Genomic DNA, 15009 nt, shown 5'->3' on the forward strand with positions numbered 1-15009 from the left:
AGTGTTATTTTATACAGCTATAGGTCATCATAATCGGAGCCAAACGATAATGACACTGCCGAGTGGATAATGGCGTATATCAGCCTGCCTTTCTAAACGCTGATTCGGTACTTCTACTTGAGCTAATTAGCCATTAGCAAGCTGGGTATAGGGTGAAATGCCGCAATGAAATACAGAAGCGCTTCGTTGCCATCTGCTCGGATGCATATAAATGCCGCTTATTGAAATCAGTGATTCGCAAAGTGCGGTATTGCGAACACTCGAGGAACGGCTCCCTCTAGTGGTAAGTAAAGGTATCACTTAATGGTGTAAACTGTGCTTAATACGATATTACTGGATATTTGTCTCGCATAGAGACAGTTGTGGTGGTGTTTTTGTTTTTTAACACACACACACGGTGGACGTGCAACTGCAAACACAAAAACACACACCTGCACCCCCCGCGCCCTTCCCCACACGCCCGCAGGTGACACAATGTCTGCCGGTGATAACGACAGTCTGGCGTAGCCAAAACGTTCCCAACCAACCTACCTTCCCTTCCCTCAAGGTCACAGCTGCCGTCCTCCGACTTGTTTGTGTGAAATGCTCACTTCCTCTTTTCGTGCGTGATAACGCCGTTGTAACAGCAGGATTATCTTCTCCCAGGAGCCAAACAGCAGTTAATGCAAATAGCGATGGATGGCTTCTGGCTGTGTGTAAAACAAATGGACCTTCTCTCCGTCCAACCAGGATATAAGTCGATTCAAATAACTACATTATATAATAGCCACTAAGAATTGTTTGTGCATACTGTAAGAAGTACATCACATTTTTTTTTTTGGTATCCTTTCAAAGTATACGACACTCTGGCCTGACATTTGTTGGAAATTGCAGCCTTTTGTTATTGCAACACGCTTGACATTCTTCTAATCTGTCTCCTCGCATGATGGCTGCTGATCTGTATTGTTTTTTATCGTCAGGTGGGCTGTTTTGCGTGTCAGCCGGGACGGGACGGCGGCTCTACTTCATGGGAAAGTGAGTGGGCAACACTGAGACAATACCCAAGCTGCGGCCACATTGGTAGGCTCGTAATGATATGAATGAGAAATGTCACACGTAATAATATGTAAATATACACTGGGCAGAAAAGTCTACACACCCCTTTTTAAATGAAACCAGGATACAGTATATCAATTTAAAACTTCGTTCAAGGTTGTCGATAACTTAGCTTTTGGAAGTAAAAATAGGCAACGAGGGTAGTGGTTGGATAAGTGTGCACACCCTCTTAGAATTCGGATGTGGCTGTATTTAGAAGTGGTTATTTCTCACAGCCCAATTAAACTGGATAATTGCGTGCCCACGCGCTACCACACTATTTTAGTTGTTTATTCTCGGGTAGCATCGCCAAAGATAAAATCTCGGTCTTATTTCGTAATATAAAAAACCTGGGGGTTGAACGGGGGTGTGCAGACTTTTTATATCCACTGCAAATTCATATACTTTATTTAAGTCCTCGGGAGTGATGGAAAAAGCTGCTCATGTAGTGTAGTCAGCTGAGGGGGTCTCTGTAAAGTTCAGGCTCTCATATTAGCTTCTTAGCCTCATCCCTGTGAAGCTGTGTAAATCTGGATCGAGCTCATGACAACACGTTTCCACTGCTCCATCTTACCTCCCATGTCATGGATGTTGTTTTATCAAGGGCACAATGTCCACTGATGACCACATGCCGAATAATTGAACTTTTTGAGTGTGTCCCTCGGAGTACTAGAACGTATTAATTCCATTTCCATTTATTTCAATGCGGAAAGATGATTCGAGTTACAACGTAATGCTTTGCGGACATTTTAGTCTGCCTTTTTCCCCCCTTTTTGTTGATTTTGTTCAAACGCAAGCTGTAAATGTTGAGAAGGTGTCACAAAGCATGTTCCGTCCCGTCGGCCGAATGAACAAACAAATAACTGCCCCTGTAAACTAAATGTCAGAGTGCGTCGAAAAAAAACAAATTGTAATGTCGTGCAAGGGACACATTTAAATAAAATCTCGCAATCCATTGGGGGTTGCATCTTTTTTTGTTCTTTGGATTCCACCTGACACGTCTGGTCTTTGCTTACTTCCTCTGGTGTTCTTCCCCATGATGTCATTATTGCTCTCATCTTGATCCTCTCATATTTTGTCTTCCTCTAATTCCAACCCCCCCCAATCCTTGAATATCCTCCAGTGACGCTCTCGGGGAAAATAGAGTGTCGGACGCGCACTTGCACGATGCCACCAGGCGTCCGAGGACCTCGCAGATGGGATGGAGTGCGGCACGATGAGTGGGAAGTGATGAGTGGAGGGTTGATGGGGGAGGGGGCGGGGAAGAATATGGAGGCTTTGTTCATTGTCACCTTGGAATCTAACTCACTTCATCACTTTCCCTTGTCATCTTGTGATTCCGCCCCAGCCTATATTTCATAACCGCCTCGTAATAATCAAAACGTCCGTCACGCAGACAGCTATAGGGCCAATTTTTTTCTTCCCCCCCCCCCCCCTCTCTGGCGATACTGTCAGCTTTATGGATGTTCCGCAGCCTTGCACAGTGACTCATCCAGAATCAAAAAACGGCAACGGTTATGTGAAGTTCATTTAAACGCGGGGATTGTCACCACCTGGGAAATTCATAGTGTTTGAGCTTTGCCCCCCCCCCCCCTCCCCACACTCTCTAAAACAATCCCCCTCGTCCCCCTCGGGCTAAATAAACCAAGGGGATATAGGATTGAGGTTCCGTTTTTGACATGAGTCGTCAGCCAAGACTCCCGAAAAAAAAAATACATTGATAAATGCCAAGATTGAAAAGAAGAGTATTGAGGCCCAATCTTCACAGCAAGAACCCTTTCCAAACATCAATTTGTGGAGCAGGGAGCTGCGGTAAAATAGAAGCGTGTCCTCCCCTCATCTCCTGAAAATCCTTCCGCACATTAAAGAGAAAAAAAAAAATTGTGCTTCCGAATTCAGCTCCTCAGCAAAACACAGCGAGCGTCTCGCAATTTACTCCACTGAATAAATCATTAACTCCGGCCTCATGCAGACGTTTCCGTCCTTCTGCAACCAGCGCAAGTAGGGCGAAGGCATAATGTTGTTTTTTTGAGCGGTTGTCACGAATCTCGCTTTTGGAGGAGCTCATTTTAATTTGGCACAGGGTCACAGTAACCCCAGGAGAATACAATATATATTGAAACCCAAAAAAAAAAATCACTAATCAGAGTCTGGCTGCTCTCTGTGTCCCCGCAGATTAACTTGAGGGCTCGCTACAGCTCAAGCTTGGCCACTTTTCCACGAAGACCAAAAAGCGGGTGAGCTGTCAATCAAATACTAAAACATGAAATGCTTAACCCAATTAAATATTGATTAATTATCAAACTATGGAGGTGCCAGTGTAGCTAGAAGAAAACAGCAGCAAATATGATCACAGTCAACATAAAACTCAAGACTGTCTCGCCTTAATCTTAAATCATAGCTGTGATGCGTGCGTCCCATCTGAGCTGACTTGGGCTCACCGGCGGAGAATGCAGCCATCGCTATAGCGATGAATAAATATGTGTTATTGTCTTTTTAGGATGCGTAGCTGTTTGGCATCTTAGGAGAGTGGCATGATAGCGGCCCTGCTTGTTTCATTAGTGTTTTTCCATAACCAATGGTTGCTACGGCAACCGAGGGTAATGAGTCTGGGGCAAGAGTGAATATCGTGTCTAAGATGACCACGCGGCAAAGATAATTATTCGGACGGTCTAAACAACCACAACAAAAAATGAACAGCTTGCATGTGAAGCTCTGCTAGCAAAAGTAAATGAGAGAACTTAAACGCTGACCTCCCCTAAGGCCTTATCTCATTTTAGCGTAACCCCCGCCGGCAAACAAACAAGCATGGCGCGTTCTCTTATTAGCAGATGAAACAGAATGACACCACCGAGGCGTTGATCCTCTCGTATCAACCACGGCGTCGTAAATATAACCGCACGAGTGAGGTAATGCTTGCGCTCCTTATCAGCAGGAGGTCCTGATAGTCACGCGTACTGTACACATTGCAGGCCACCAAACGGAAACGCGGATCCACTCAAGGACATTCTGACAGTATTAACTCACAGCCCCGGTCCAGCTTCTGGGTTTCCCCCTATTTTAGTAAGGACATGTATATTTAGCATCCCCCCCCCAACTGCTCATGTTCATGTCAGGGCCAAATGCAGTGGTCTCCGTTTCCGCTCATTACTACATTTATAGAAAAGTTCAACCCTGTTTTTATAATTTATCCCAAACGTATAATACTACAAGGTAAGTGAGCATTTGTACGCATGAGCAAACAGCTGTAGACCTCAACACGTTTAATCTTTTAAACATGCAGACTGGGCATTTGTGGGAACAGCTGTATTGAACGTGTGCGGGCAACCAGTGGAGCAAATCCGGAATTGAAATGACATGCTGGTCGTTCCCATGAATCAGCAGTTATATTATGAGCCGGCAGTGGAGTGAGTAATATGTGACTATAGGATACCCTGGGCGTGGAAAAAGTCCTGCGTGAACCACGTCGGTATTCTATTTTCTGCAATCTGCTGTAAAAGGAGCTTATAAATAAATAGGCCCAAGGAGGGATCCCTGTGGAACACCATAAATGGTGATCAACATGAAACATTCCAGTTAAAGTTTTTATTCAAACATCTTTGGTAACATTTTGTATAAATAAGTCGTTCTCTAACAATGTTTGTAATGAAACGGGGTAAAATTCAAAGCGCCGACGTGCATCTGGAAGTCACGGGGCCGACCCGCACCTCAAATGTCCTGCAGGAAGACCCCAAGGGAAGTGGCTCGCTGTAGAAGTTCGAATTAGATCAGAGAAAGCCGACACGTGCGCGCCGCTGTAGAAATAACGAGGAAAGGAAGCACAAGGCCACTAAGAGCCATTTCCTCTCCAGCCGAGTGGGCTAATTGGAAAGTAACGTCGTTAATCTGCCACCAGGCTCCGGTTGCAGCCTCTATAAGCAGCCTTGTGTGTGTACGTGTGTGTGTGTGGGCCCAAACGTTTTGTATTTCGACAACAGCTGTCTCTATCAATCAACACCAAGCAGGCATTTGCATTGGCCGAGCGAGCTTGACGTGTTTGACAGGCACCGAGGAGGGAGGGGGGGGGGGGGGGGGGGGGGGCGGCGGCGAGATGCAAGGAGGCAGATGTGAGGAACTCGGTTGAGAAAATAACCCCCAGGCGTCGAAGCAGCCCCTCCCCCATTGCAGTCACGGATACAGTTTGATACCACCTAGATAAGAGTCAACATGCCCCCAGGCCACCGCTGGGACCAGACAGCGGAGATCCGTTTTAAACGGCCTCTTCGGGAATCCTATTGAGCGATCCATCATTTAGTTAGCATTATCAGCGGAGCGTTCAAGCGAGGTTTCGCTCCGATCGATATTTCACCGCTCGCCGTATTGAAGCAAACGTGATTGTGCGGAGCTGATATAGAAACTTTTGTCAAACTGAATCGTGATCAGATTTCAGCCTACCTTACAATTTCACTTCAAGAAGATCATGACATGGTCTCCTCTTCTTGGTAGGAGAAGGAAGGAGGCATTTAGTCTTCATTTTAAGTAGATAATGAATCTGGTGACTTATCGGTTTTTGCACGGTTGGAGGGCTGCGAATCAAAGATGATAATTGCATCCCTAAATAGTAAGCTGAAGTATTTTTATTTGATTTTTTAGTCCTAGCCAACAAACGGCGAAACGAGTGCCTCTCCAGATGCACCATAAAAAAACACAAATGTCAAAACAGACAAGACGCCACAGCTGTGAGCGCCACAGAGAGGATGAAGGCTCCCTCTGACTCAGCGGCGTCATCTCCGTTTGATCGCAGAGGAAGTATGGCGGCCCGGAGTTGCTTTATCACACTCATTAATTTCTTATCAGACACACGGCTGCAATAAATCCCCAGTTCTCCCCCCACTGCTTCCCACCCCGCAGCTGAATTACAGAGAAGGCAATAATTTAGGAGGATGTGGTTTCAGTTTTACCAGTGTGGCAAATCCTTCATGGTGCAGACGCTAACCGTTTCTGATTAAATGCAGCAGACAGACATTTGTCTGACTGTCAGCGCGGGTGGGAAGTGGGCAAGGCGGTCTGGGCAGAGGGGGGGGACGTGTTTCCTGCTCAGGGTTCAAAGGGCGACAGAAGGATGGGGTTAGTGGTGAAAGGTGTGCTGTGATGTGTTATGTTAGCATGCTGTGCTGCGACTGACTTAAATGAATTCAACAAAAACATTGTGGATCAACAAGAACGGTCGATCGGATTAGGGATGGCCGAGTAGTGATACCGGCCTTATTTCATGGTATCGGTTCTCTCGACGTTGGTCGATACCTGATACATGTAAAGTGCGGTACACTAGTGGAGGTCGCTTTAGCTTTTAAGCTAGCCTTTAAACAAAATATTGGCTTTAGCCAAATAGTAGTTTTAGCCACATTTTCATGATTTATGACCCTGTTTTACTCTGTAAATGACTCAAAACTAGGAACTTCTGTGAAAGTATATTTCTCCAGTGATTTAATATTTTTAGTTCAGCCTGTTTGCGCTGGTCATGTGTCGTGTTCTCGCTTTCCCCCCGCCCTTCCCTTTCTATCAAGTCAAAGTCAAGCTACTGTAATGACATTCTCCTCAAACTCAGCTTTGTGTGTACTCTTTGCACGCCAACACACTAAACTGGGGCAGCATTGTCAACTGGACATTAGCCCTTAGCCAAATGCGCTATGAATTACGCCTCGGACAGTATCCGCTAATAAAGGGACATTTGTCCGCTCTTTTGTCAGTAATTGTGATTGAGTTGTTTTGCTGATTGGAATCTATTTTTAGATTCGCGTGACTCGTCGCACTGAATGAATTTGAAAAAAAAGAATTTATTTTAACATCGGAGTTTAGAAAGAGGGCTATTCATGTCGACGCATGGAAAAAAATATGTTATTTACTCCATGTTTGCCTCCAGAAGACACAAGAGAGCTCATTGTATGTACACTTTGATGCAGAATTTATGCTCGGAGCAACAGCTGCTGCTTCTGCTGCTACTTCACTCTGTTTTCAGTTTTTTTTTTGTCGTCCTTTATGGCACAGGTGTCAAACTCAAGGCCCGGGGGCCCAGATACGGCCCGCCACATCATTTTATGTGGCCCACGAGGACAAATTGTCCATCAAATTCGTGTGTCATTAATAGAATTGCAAATTGTCTTCACTTTTAATATCTTTTTTTGAAATATTTGACCAGTTTTTACTCGTCTGATTTGAAAACGAGATTGTTTTGTAGCTTTTACTGTATACAATATGAGGTGCTCATACATTTATTTGGGTTGACAGTCTTAATGTCGCCCCTTTCCAAATACTCACCGAACCTTTTAAAACAATTTCAAAAGTTAGCATTCGAACTCACACGGTCGTTCGTCTGCTGTCTACGGAAGAAGGACACTCGCATACACAGCGGACCTGTGTGTGTGTGTCGAGTTTTCCTGAGCGAGGTAATTAACATTTCCCCGGCATCGGCGGTGAACACTCGCGGCTAAAATGATCCGCCGGGACCTCTGAGGCTGTAATGATGATACTCCATTCACACTGTCAGGATGGATACACACATTTGCGGGCCCCTTGTAACCTCGCCGCGACGCTTCTAATATTGCCACACACCTGCACCGTGACGCAAACTGAAATAAATATCCGAGAAACAAACGATCCGAGATGACACTCACCATTAGTCATATCATGTGAACGAATCGAAAATACCCCCCCCCCCCCCCCCAAAAAAAAAATCTCTTGTTGTGATCTCGAGCCGCATATCAATAGAACGCTCTTTTGTTTGCTCTCACTTACCCATCGATCATCTTTCTGTGATGAATGATTTAGAAGGTGACCTCGCCTCGACGTTCCAGCTCTACGCCCAGCTGTCAACTCAATCTCCTGTACGAAGAGGTTCGATTGGATTAGCTGAGTTTTGTGGTCAACAATTTCCCGTGACCGAGATACTGTACATTTCCCGATTATGAATTTATCTATATGCAGTATGTTTGAGTGGGAGTCTCGGAGGACTGACAGGAGATCCGGGACATGATTTTAAATGCGGGTTGTCATGCAGCTTTTTTCAATTCTGCTTCAGTCTGTCTGTGTGCTCACTGGAAATCTCCCCGCTGCCCAAGAGCCCCGATTGCGTCATATTTTGTAGTTGATCCAACTGTGTATTAATTATACACTTTTTTTTTTTTTTTTTAATGTCATCTAAGGGTTGTGTGTGTCTTTTCGGTGCGGGACAAAAATGACAAGGCCGCCGAGATAATTGGATTGATGTTGGAATACGCGCGTGGGCTTCAGGTTCCCTATTTAATTCCTCCGACTGGTTCATTAGACTCAGAAGCAGGACTTTAATTATTTTCAGTGACGCTAATTAGATATGGTTTGAATGAAAATAGTTAGAAATGTGGCATTTGTTTATGACTTTTTTTTTTTTATTTAAAAAAAAACCCAGCAATATTGATTTATTGCCAAGCATGGAAGGTTTTGGCATGTTTGGGACAATTAAAAATATGAGTTTAGCCAAATTATCCTGTGTGCTAACCCTCTCGTTCATTCACTTGCGAGGTAAAAAGGTTAGCGCTAGCTAGCAAGTTCCAAAAACGGCCTCCTACGGATTCCGCCGTTAGAAAGATAGTGATAGCAAGGGGTCATGTAGTCAAAGGCTCGAATAAAAGCTGCCGGGCGAGCAATTCATCAACGTATGTAGCTCGCTAATAGCCGCCCTTTCAGCGGGAACCCAGGTCAGGCTGCCACCCGTAGGCGTCCGTTTGCCTCTGCCCTCGTCCGTCTGTCCTTTCGTGATGATGTACTCGGAGCCGCTAGAGATTTGCGCTGGCCCGGTGTGCCTCGGTGACGTCACGAGTGCACGCCACCCCTTTGGGAAAACACGCGCTCACTGTGCTCTTGTTACAAACTAGCCTGAAGGTTGTTATGATACATTAGCTTTATTATCACCCCCCCCCCCCCCACCAACACTATATATTGCCTGCCATCGAGTCGGAGTATGATTTAATGGAGCGGTTACCGACGGCCGCTGTGAAATGCCGTTCAAACAAAGTGGGGGATAAATTTGATGTAATTAAAGTAATACACTCATCAGTCAGGTAGCGACTTGAGAGTTGTTACAGTGCTCATTAGCTTAACGGGACTGAGAAGTGTGGATTATTGCTAGATGGATAGACAGACAGACGGAAATCTTCTCCATTATTATTTGACACTTTCCACGTCATGGTAATGAAATTAGGAAGTTCAGCTCTGATGCGACGTGCTGCCGAGCGTTTGTCTTTCAGAGCCACCTTTTTCCGCTCGGCCATTTTTCATAGATGTGGAAGCATGCGTCGATGCATGAAATTGTCAAATCACTAATGACATTTCCCTTGCATAATGGCGTCCTCTGAATTGGTACTTACACCTGACTGTGCTTTGATTGAAGAGCGTATTACGTGTGTGAGCGAGTGTGTGTGTGTGTGTGTGTCGGGGCGGCGGGCGTATGCCAGAGGACACACTTCCACCATTTTTCAATTGCCGCGAGCCGGCCTGCCAAATGTACTTAGTGCAGGTTCTGAATTTGATTGGATGGATAACCATGTCTCGTTTTTAATGCCGCCTTTTATGACGCGCCCTTGACTTTTCCCCCCATCGCTGTCTGCGCTTTCCTCTCACTTTTCATTCTTGCTTTTACGTGCGTATGATGGGAAATGTTTATCATCCATAAATTCAGACATCTATTTTTTACTGTAGTTATCCTCATTAGGGAATACTGGACGACTGGACTCGCTCACATGTAGGCGGGATTCAAAGCCAGAACCTTTTTGTTGTGTGGAAATATATTTATTCATATAATATTAATTCCTGGTCTGCAAAATAATACCGTTTTTTTTTTTTTTTTTTGGAGACCAGTTTTCGTTTGCCATCTGTTTGGCAAGATAGAACAGTCGCTTCGGCGGGAACAAAAGGAACCTTTGTTGCTCACTGATTATTTGGATTCAATTAATTAGGCAATTAGTTTTAAGAAACATATGTCAAATCGGTTCAAAGAGAGCGACGAAAGCAGAATGTTTAAGGTTGTTTCTTTTATAATGCAAAGAGTCACTTGTGAATAGCGGCGTTGTCTCCTCGAGGGGGGGGGGGGGGCAGTTTTGGGCTCGCCTCGGGCCGTGTCACCCGATTTCCAAGAGGGAGCCTCACTTCACACAAATAATTAGGATACCCAGTGGCGACGCGCGAAAAGTCGGACCATCTGGCATAAATCTTTCCCAATCTTCAATCACGTACGTCCTTGCTGCTCTGCGTGTGCAATGTTATTAAAAGAGTCATTCTTATGTCGAAAAAAAAAATTACAAATACCCCCAAAATAAAAACTTTTAAAGCTTCTAAATTTGGCCAAAGTAGATAGCGAGGACTTCCCCTGAGTCGCTCATCCTTGACAGATAGACGCTGCTGATAAAAGTGGAATCAATATGACACTGATGGGGTTTTATGATAGTAATAAGATGTCCGCCGCTTATCTGTCAACTGGCAAAATGCCCAGTCATGGAGTACCGCAGTCTGTACAAGGCAAGCCGGCACTAGTGACAAATATGGATTTTAATGTTTTGAAATGGTTATGTTGCCCCCCTCCCACCACTTTCTATCGCCATGCTGACCTAAAAACACAGTGCCGCTTCCTATCTTGAATGAATAATGGATTGCACTTAGATCTTGTCTAATTCATCTCCCGGCGACTTCCATGTGTGGATGAGTGGACGTGAATGCAAAGTGCTTTTCGGGATGCGCCACCTCGACATTTAAGAGATCGAATCTTGAGAGACGTTTGGTTGAACCGTTTAGCTTACAGACCTTAAACGTGATTTTTTTAATAACTATTTTACATTAAGTTTGTTCTTTGAAGAAAATTACCATGTATAATATTTAAAAATCCAGTTAATAATTTGATTTTAAAGACTTGGAAGTTTGCTTTTGCTTGCTAAACTTAATGATCACCGGCGACTGTTCATTTTTTCATATCTTAATATTTTGGTCTACTTTCACAATCTGTGTTAGAATTCTTTGCTCAGTTTATATCGGTGTACTTCGGGGAAGCCATCTGTCTGCTCGATTATATCAAATCCTTTTTCTGTTGTTGGCTGAGCGCTTTCTATTTTCGTCCCGCCGCTAATACAACAGAGGCGAACGCCAACTCGCAGGTGAAAAAACGATATTGCGAGCGACCGGCGTCTTAGTGAGAGAACAAAAGAAAATTTCTACGTACATTTTCCCATTCTAACATTAAATATTCTCTTTGCATGAAAGGGAAAACGTCAAATGTTGCCAGGGAAGCTAACAGCTAGCCTAGCGTAAGATTTCACTGCTTTCTGGACACTTTTGCAGTAGCCCACTTGTAATTGCAAGTCTCGTTTGACCCCAGAATAACGGAGATGAAGAAACGAAGCAATTTCACGAAGGTCTTTGCGGCGCAGGCTCCGGCAAAAAAAAAAATCCTCCGGGGAAATAACAAGCAAGTACAAACCCCGCATAATGTCAATAGTTCCATTCCACTACATTCATTTATGTGTCAGCATAGAGTGAGACGAGCATCCTTCAAAACATTCTGACAATGTAATGGAAAGACCCGTGATGCTAACATGCACGGTGATAATTAGAAACCAAAGTAGCAGCTAATTAGCAGACTGTCAAACCACGTAACAGGCCTTCCTCCAGTTTATGTTTGGGCAAATAACTAGCTTTATTTATAGAGTTATAGACAGAATCCACCATTTTAATTATTTAATTTAGATTAACCACAAATAAATTTCAGATGTTCTGGTAGGCCTATCCTAAACTAAGCTAAGCTAAAATAAGCTAAGCTTTGAAATGATTCATTTTGCTCTCTTTTTTTTCGTATTTGGTTTTAACATTCCAAATCTTGCATAGCTAAATGATGGCGGATATTAAGCAGCAAGCAATTAAAAGGCCACATTAATTATGCTGATCAGTGAATATAGAAGGACATCCCAATTATGCAAATCAGTCCATGGTATCATTTAATAACCTTTTATGGCACTTTAATTGACAACGCCGCCTCTGACTTAACTGAACTCGCTACGGATGCCATCTATTGACATGTCAAGATGTTTTTAATTGTTTTGAATCATATTTTGCTTTACTTGACTGGCTGCAATTTTCCAGCGACACATTGCAGGGCAAAACCGTCTCTGCTCGCATCTCTTATAGACGTTACACTTCTCCTTTGTGTGTTTACATCCAAGTCTCTTTTACAAATGTGCACATGTATTATTCACTGGTCAGATACGCGGCTGGAGAAGTCAATTTCCAAAGCCAACTCTTGAAGCACTAAGTTGCCAACGTTTGATGCATACCGCTTCCCCTCCGGAGAGCCGACTCAAAAGACCAAACAGACTTAACTATCCATCCAATCAAGCAAAAAAAATTACTACATATCTGCCGCTGTTTTTTTATTCACTTTATCTAATGACACAGAAAGGGGGGGGGGGGGGGCTTTACTCCCAGAGAGCGTTCGGCTGAGACTTCAGAGAGAGACTTAGATTATCAAAGAAAAATATGATTCCCTGCTATTTCCTCAAAGAGAATGGAAAATAAGTTCTCCTATACCTTGCATAGGTAGAGAACCTCTTTGTTAGCGGAAAAGCTGGCGGCTCCATCTTATGGTCTGCTTTTTCATGTCCTTAGGCTTTGAATCGAGTCCCACTTAGAGGAAAGGGTCTTTTGATTGCTAGGATACAAGGCAGCTTCGTTGTGGACGGATAAAGGGTCATTAAAAGGTAACATCGGGGACATCATAGGTTTGCACCAATTAAAAATCAATGCAGGCCTTATTAACTGATGGCGCCTTGAGGACACGCCTGAATAATTTCTGCATTGCAGCTTAAAAACTGCCAAAATCTCAAAATAAATAGATAAAAGTGAAATTGAAAAACAAATATAGACAACAAAAAGTATCATTGAAATTTTGAATTAAATAAATACATCCACAAAAACAACAAAAATATGTACTGGAAAATAAAAGTAAGAATAAATACAAACATTGAAAAATATGTAAAAATAAATAGTAAAATATGTGGAAATGAATATTTAACAAATACATAAATACAATTAAATATAAATGTATACTTTTTTAGTGTGTTTTTAGGTATTTTTACATTTTTATTTTCACATATTTATTTTGGCAGTTTTGGTCCTTCATACTACATTTTTTTCTGCATGCATTTTAAAATTCAGCCAGTGTGTTTTTTTTTTTCTTCTTGTTTGCCCTTCTCAGCGCCACTCCACTGTGACCCTCGGTGTAATCTGAGCCGCTTCCAGAAAGCTCACGGCTACCGTACATGCGGTTGCCATGGAAATAGCAACACTGAAAAGGTTCCGGGAAAAAAAATACTTTGTTTTATGAAATAGCTTCAAAGAATGACAAAACACGTGTGGGCGTACTGCCTGAATGTTCCATCTCGTTCTATTTTTTTTTTTTTTTTACCCCCAAACATCCAGTGAGATTTTATTTTTTAAAGCGCACAGAAGAGTGTTTAGATTTTGAAAGAGGTTTTATTTTAGACTACTTCCCTTGGTCTTTTATTACCTTTGAAGACTACCAATACATATTCCAGAAGCTTCGCTCCTGCAATTCTTTTTATCTTTGACTGAAGAGTCTACGCTCAGCTATTTGTCCGTGCCTGTCAGTTAACTCTTTTTGTCTCTTCAGTGAATAACACAAAGAGGAGAAAAAAAAAAGACAATTTGCCTTTGTTCAACGGCTTTGCTTGTGTCTTGTCATCCGCATTGTGACCGAGGAAGACTTTGAAAAGCTTTTTGAGGACTGAAACTCAGCAACCAATTACGCAGTCTGAGTCATTTTGACGTTAAAAGGCTTGTTAACTCTGGACTATATGTCTCTTATGTATTTCTAAAAAAAATAAAAAATAAAACAATTATTTTTACTGAGTTTCTAGCAGTCAAGTGTAGTACCGCATTACGCCACTACATGTGAGGCAGCACTGAGCTCAAGTGGAAGCGATGCAGTGCAGTGCAATTAAGAAGAAGAGATAAAGAAGTTCCACTAATACTTTTAAGATAACTGCCAAGTCAGTCCTTACTGGGCATATATGTCGTGCCACAGATGTTTCTCCTGACTGTCTTTTTTTTTTAATAACGAGTTGTAAAATGTAGGTGGCACAGTTAGCGGCACTATGTTTAAGCTTTTGGCCGGGATACGTTTTAATGTCCCACTCTGGCCATCAGCGAGCCAAGACAAGGCTCGATAAGCACGCGAGTATTTCTGAACGGTGTAATTGCTTTCTGGTTAAAGTCGTGCACTGCAAACAAATTTGCAATTCCGAGGATGGACTTGCTAAGTAGACCGAGAGACATCCATGTGTGTTCCGTGTATTTGGACGGACGAGCACCCTGGCAATTAATAGAGTTTCCAAACTTGTCGGGTTGGAGGTGAAAGTTATAAATGACTGCAAACTCTTCATAGAGTAGACTTTTTGGGAAAGCTCAGGTGGCGGATTGTTATGCATGTGGGCGCCCCTCTTTTTTTTTTAATTAATACCGCATCAAAATGCACCGTGCATTTAAACTCGGGGGCCGCATCCCCTCGCCGCCGCCTCCTGCCACCGGGGCAAGAGTGATGCAACTCGTGCAATTTTATGATCCGCTGAATGCAATTACTGGACCTGTCAGGAGTTTGGGGTGCCTTTTTGTTGATGATGTATCCCCCCCCTCCACCCCTTCCCCCGAGATAATATATACACACTCTGTCACCGCATGTTAGAGGGTGCCGATGCATGTACTGTGGGTGGTTAGGAGTCGGGCGGATAGTCGCAAAATATGCAAATGTGTTCTGTGTATGAACATAAGTGTTTTGCATGTGGGTGCACGCCCTGCGTCTTGTTCATTACCCACTCCGACAATGTTTCACTTGAGTAGAAATAGATTGGAACATTGACTGAC

This window comes from Syngnathus scovelli, chromosome 22 (genome assembly GCF_024217435.2).
Source record: "Syngnathus scovelli strain Florida chromosome 22, RoL_Ssco_1.2, whole genome shotgun sequence".
Lineage (NCBI taxonomy): Eukaryota > Metazoa > Chordata > Actinopteri > Syngnathiformes > Syngnathidae > Syngnathus > Syngnathus scovelli.